Source organism: Ammospiza caudacuta, chromosome 20 (genome assembly GCF_027887145.1).
Source record: "Ammospiza caudacuta isolate bAmmCau1 chromosome 20, bAmmCau1.pri, whole genome shotgun sequence".
Taxonomy (NCBI): Eukaryota; Metazoa; Chordata; class Aves; order Passeriformes; family Passerellidae; genus Ammospiza; species Ammospiza caudacuta.
Genome location: NC_080612.1, coordinates 4470059 through 4476058, shown reverse-complemented (window position 1 = coordinate 4476058; position 6000 = coordinate 4470059). Strand labels below are relative to the sequence as shown.

Here is a 6000-nt window from a genome sequence, read left to right as displayed (position 1 = left end):
GTGCCGGAGGCTGCGGCGCTGTGAGGGGCTGAGGGCGGCTCGGCGGTCGCGGCCGCGGCTCGCTCGGGGGGTGCGCTCGCTCCGGCGCGGGCAGGAGGGGGCGCTGCCGCCGCGCCGTCGCCTCCCATTGGCTGGCGGGGCGGCGCGCGCATGCCCGAGCGCGGCGCGTGGCGGCGGCCGTCGGGCGCGGAGGGGAAGGGGCGGAGCGGAGCGAAGCGAGGGCTGGACATGGCAGTGGTGGAAGCTGGCCCGGCCTGCTCGTGGTGAGGGGGATTTCTCCGGCTAACCCACCCACCCTTGTAAACAGCTGTGGTATTTTTATACAGTAAGTATTGCTTAGTGTTACTAACATAACAACGTGATATGCACGCCGGAAGTCATTTGCATATTATTGGTTATTAGATAGTTTGTGCTGCGCATTTGTCTCCCCAGTTTGGGGGCTGTCGGGGTGATATAAAATTTTGATAGCCTAATTGAATTTTATTTTTATATCTTTTATTTTAAAGAAAGCTAGCAAGTGGTGCTGAGTAGCTGGGAGTCACTGCTCCACTAATGGCGCGCGCCACTTACAATTTTGACAAAGTATATATACTGTTTATAAGTCTACAAAGCATTTTCCAGTGTGCTTGTGTTAGTCCGAATCAGCAAATATCAATAAGCTGGGATCAGCAATTTCATCTTTCCAGGTGGTCATTGGCTTCCTGTCCTTCTTGTGGTCATCTGGAGGGAGGCCTTTCACTGGTGTCTTCTACATAATTTTAGTCTGGTACAAATGCACCAAGCTTTTTATTATAGATAAACATTTAGTCCCTTTGGCACAATATCCCTTAGCTGTACCTCAACTTCCTCTGTTTTATTCTAAGCATCAGTTGTTTGGCTACTTCATTTCTTCCTTCCTATCCTGTTTGTAAATGGGTGTCACATTGGGCAGCTTCCAGTCATCTGGAACCTTACCAGTGAGCCAGGACTGTCGGTAAAGGATGGAGAGCAGCTTTGCAAACTCGTCTGCCAGCTCCCTCATCACCCTAGGGTGGATCCCATCTGGGCCCATAGATTTATGAACATCCAAGTGGCTCAGCAGTTCTCTGACGGCCTCCTCCTGCATAACAGGGGATCATTCTGCTCCTTGACACCATCTACCAACCCAGGAGGACAGTTGTCCTGAGGATGAGCCATCTTCCCACTAAAAACTGAGGCAAAGAAGGTGTTGAGCACTTCCGCCTTTTCTTTATCTGCAGTTACTAAGTTCTCCTCTGCATCTAGTAGAGAGCAAAGATTGGTCTTACCCTTTATTTTGCTATTAATATTTATGCAAAAAATATATTCTTTCAGCCTTTCCTCGTAGGTGAGTTGTTCCATCCCTCTAATCATCTTAGTGGTGAGTTGGTGAATAAGGACTTTATGCTTAGAATTGTAAAGCAGGTATGTTATTACCAGGTGGGACACGTGGGGCATATTTCCTCCATACATGTGTACCTGTGGAGACAGGTTTCAGGTTTAAATACACATTGATCTCCTGTGCCCACACCTCCCTGCCCACCCATTCCCTGCCCATTCTGCCTCCTTGTACTTCATATTATAGTCTTCTGTGATGCTATGCCCTCTGGGGGTTGTGGGCAAGGGTCTTCTTGATGAAGTAGGATCTTCTTCCTCGGTGTTTGTTGCTTGATTTCCTCTGCACAAGTGCAATGGAGGTTTGACTTTCTCCCAGGTCACTTTGTCCTGGCCAAAGCCAGGAGCCTTGTCCTGGCTGATTTGGGTTCTGCTTTAGAACAGAACCCAACAGTACCTGTTTCAACAATACCTGAGTCTTGCTTTACTGGGTTTTCTTGTCTTTATGGTCTTTACATAGCAATTATATTATTTTGTGTTCTATTCCAAGTTGTTTCTACATAACAGGTTGCACTCCTGTTACAAGTTTCATTCTGTACTTTTTGCACACTTGCTAACTAATCTGTATGTATTTCTGTTTTCTCCACCTTGAGTCGCCATTTTTTTTTTTTTGCAGTCTTCTTTTACCCAAGGTTTGGTATGTGAAATGCTTGAGAGAAACATCTGCATGGTGACTATTTCATGAGTGCAGCTGCCCCTGCTAGCTAATCATGTAGCTGAGTTGTTTGGGTACAAATCTTTCAGTCAGTATCTCGCAATGTGGAACAACATTTAGACTCCTTTTGTAAATATATCTCATATTTTTTCTGCTTAACTTAAACTCTGCATTTAAGATAACAAAATACAATAAAGCATTTTAAAGGAAACAGTAACTAAAGTAAAAAAATAGACTTGGAATTCTGTTATGTAAATTAGATAGTGTAAAAGTTTGTCTCCTAAGCAACCTAGCATAGGGGGCCCTAGGGACACCTGAGGTACAATTTTTCCTTATCCATCAGCACATGAAACCTGTTCATAGAAGTTTGATTGAAGCTTGTGTTTCTCTGAAATATTGTATATTTGTAATTTTCTGGCACGTTCCCAGACTCTGGCTTGTTGAGTTGACTTTTATTTCTGGTCCCTGGACTTTTTTATGTGGGTGGAGAGACCCTCATAATAGGATTGACCAATGTTCTTCCTTTAATGTGAGGAAGAACACATGTAATTAGTTCCATGGAAATCAGTGTTCTGGTTCATTTGGTTCAATGTAATAATAAGAACAAGGGAGAGAGCTGCAGAAGAAATGAAGTTGTGGTAAATAGGTATGATTTGTGCAGACAAAATTGAAACAGTAATCAATATTGATTCAGAAATTAATATTTGGAAATAATAAAACAGTTAAAAAGTGTAATGCCAAGAAAGAAAGGGAGAGGAGGGGTTCCACCCCCTACCCCCTTTCCTGCAGATGTTGAAGGCAGGAAGAAGCAAGAGATAGCAAGTTATTAAAAATTAACAGAAAGAAAGGAAAATCTGGTTGGGTCCCAGGAAAATGCTAGCTATAAGAGGTTTATTGCTTTGATGCTTAAATACAATATTATGTTAGTTTTGGCTTACATTATACTAGCTTGGTGTGCATGTGTAACCCAAGGGTGAGTTGAAGTACATTAATACCTTATTAGCCTCTCTTGGCTTCACAACAATGTTTTCAATCACAAAATATTTTGAGTCGCCAGTTGGTTTTTTTTTTTTTTTTGCAGTCTTCTTTTACCCAAGGTTTGGTATGTGAAACGGTTGAGAGAAACATCTGCATGGTGACTATTTCATGAGTGCAGGTGTCCCCATAAGCTAATCATGTAGCCGAGTTGTTTGCGTACAAATCTTTCAGTCAGTATCTCACGATGTGGAACAACTTTTAGACTCTTTTTGTAAATATATCTCATATTTTTTTCTGCTTGTTTAACTTAAACTGCATTTAAGATAACAAGCTTGTCTGTGAGGTGGCAGGGGTCCAAGGATCCTGCACTCCATACCCCATGTGGTTATTTTTTTTTTTCCTTGTGCGCTATTATTGGAACCAAATTATCCCTTATTTTAACCAAACTATATTGTCAATATTCCAAGTGTATCTGATTTTATATATTTTAAGCTATTCAATCAAAATTGCCGCTACCTCTAATATTTTTTGGCTTTTTTGATGATGGGATAATTGGGCAAATATAACAAAGTGACCAAGTGGAGGAGGCTGATTGCTGCTGAAGAGTGGTGGGATGATTGATTTCCCAGTCAGTGCCCTGATGTGTGCTGTGGTGGGCAGCAGTACTCCAATGAGAACACAGGGTGCATGAAGCCACCATGCAAAGGTGCCCACTTTGGACACCTGCTGTAAACTGATCAGATGATTTTTTTTTCTCCAAGGTGATGGAATGTGAATGGATGCTTACTGTTGAATTAGCTCTTCATGAGAAAAACTTAAAAAGTTTTCTTTGTCTTTAAATCTGAGTCTTTTGGTTGCTGTACGTGACCATTGTAGTATAGAAATACGAAGTAACAGTTTGCACTGATGAAGACAGCAATTTCTCTCTCTGAAAAATGTGCCAGTAGAGTTTAGGTTAAATTAATTCACTTCTCAAATATTCTGTGTGTTGATGGATACACAGAACTAAAGTAATTCTTAGTGAAGCTGATCATCATGTTGACTAAGTAAATAAAATTACACTGGTAAAGACAGGAATTATCAGATGGTGAGGTCTGCTGTGATTAATATTTCATTTTGTTTACATGATTCCCATGTAATTTATGAATGCCTAGGTGCTGCACTAGGACACTTAAATAGCAGCTGCTGGAATTGTGTTTTACTCTTTTAATTGCTCTTAATAGTATCAGAGGTCATGCAGGCTGAGTAAAAAGTCATGGTGCTCACTACCATAAAATTACCTAGGAAAAAATGGAATTAGTTATCCTTGGTTTTGGGAAGGTCTCAGGTGTGTGATGAATTCTCCCCCCTGCCTCATCCTCCTCTACCAAAATGCTGCTGGTTTCTTGTGCTGAATCAGTGCTGTTGGATGTGCTGGAACTGCACTATGCCCATTCTGTAAGAACTGGAACACAGCGAGCTTGGCTGTGCCAACTTCTACCAGTTCCCTGAGTGGTCAGTATGACTTTGGGGTCTCCAACCACCAGGGACCACCAAAAAGACACCAAAAGGACAGGAAAATGCATGCATAAAGGGTAATAATTTGGGGGAAAATTAGGGGGAAAATTAGTAGGTATGTTTTAAATTTAGATATATATACGTATATATACTGATCTGGAACAAGTTCTAGTACCTTTCCAAACTCCCTATAAATAATTATCACCATGCCAAGCAAAATAGCTATTCTAATGTGCCTCTCTACTGTAAAAACTATGTTAGGGACAATCTCCAGATAAGAAAATAAACCTAGGGGCCAGAAAGGTATTAAAAACTCAAAAAAATCTGGGGACCAGAGATACATGAAGGCCTCCACCCAGAGAGACATTATCAATTCAAGCAATATGACTACTGACTGCTTTATTCCAATACAGAATAAGTACAACCAAAATGCAAGCAATACAAGGTTGTTCGACTCAAGCCCCACGTTGGGCGCCAAAAAATGTATTTGTCCTGGTTTAGGGCAAATTTGAGAGGAAGCAGCAAAAAGGTCCCTCCAGAAAGCAGAACCCTCCCTGGTTCAGGTAAAGATTTCCTTGGGGAAAAGTGGAAAATTTTGTTTATTTAACAAGAAAAGTATTTTCAAGCATAAAAAATGAATAGTATTAGACAGTAAAACCTCTCAATGTTCTGAAGAGATGGCAAATTCAGAAAGTCCTGGTCATGAGGGGTAGCTTGGCTCACTCAATCTCTTATCAGTTCCTCCTGTGCTGGAAAATGCTCTTGTGGGCCACAGGTGTGAGCTCCCAGTGTTCTTCTGGGTTTTCAGTTCATAGCAGGTTTGAACAGTTCCAGGAAAAAGAAAAGCCACTATTGGCAATGAAGTAAGAGAGAGATGGGGACTCAGTGTGATGGTCAAAGAATCCAAGTTTATTGTGGGATACAAACGCTTATAAAGTATTTTAGAAAAATGTGCTCTTAGAAGCTGCTGAAACTTCATTCTCTTGTATCAGTCTCGTATAAACAATTCTGCCAACAGAAGCATAAACAAGTCTTGAATATTACTTATGTTTTAAATAAGTTGAAAATCTCCTGAATGACCTACAGAAAGAAGGGGTGCTGAAATTTAGTAATTAATTTTAGCATTTTATTTAAGACTACTCAGCTTTGAGTTAATGTTACAACTGAAAAGTACACAAATAAGAATGTCACATTTTGGTTATTGATACTGTAGTCTTTGAGGTTGTGATTTTGGGGCAGGATGGTGATTGTTTGTTTTGAGTTAAGCTATCATAGTTATAAGGGAAGGTTGTTCTTATACCTGTGTCATAATTACACTTTGCCATTTGTTTGTTAATGCCAGTGTTTGTTGCTGTGTTTATTTCGACATGCTAAGAAAGAAAAATCAATGTAAATTCAGCTAATCAATTAAAATGCATTTTTCTGGGCACAGATAGTTTGTGGCCTGATCATGATACAACATTTTATCTTCTGTTTAG

At 40.8% G+C, this 6000-nt stretch overlaps 1 protein-coding gene across 1 annotated transcript in view; it reads left to right on the top strand.

The window, feature by feature from the left end:
* The first annotated feature begins 230 nt into the window (after nt 1-230).
* Nucleotides 231-6000, top strand: part of GTF2I (general transcription factor IIi) — a 71923-nt gene continuing 66153 nt past the window's right edge. The window contains exon 1 of the mRNA XM_058817558.1: nt 231-325. The gene's annotated coding sequence lies outside the window, so the exon portion shown is untranslated. The remainder of the gene's footprint in view (nt 326-6000) is intronic.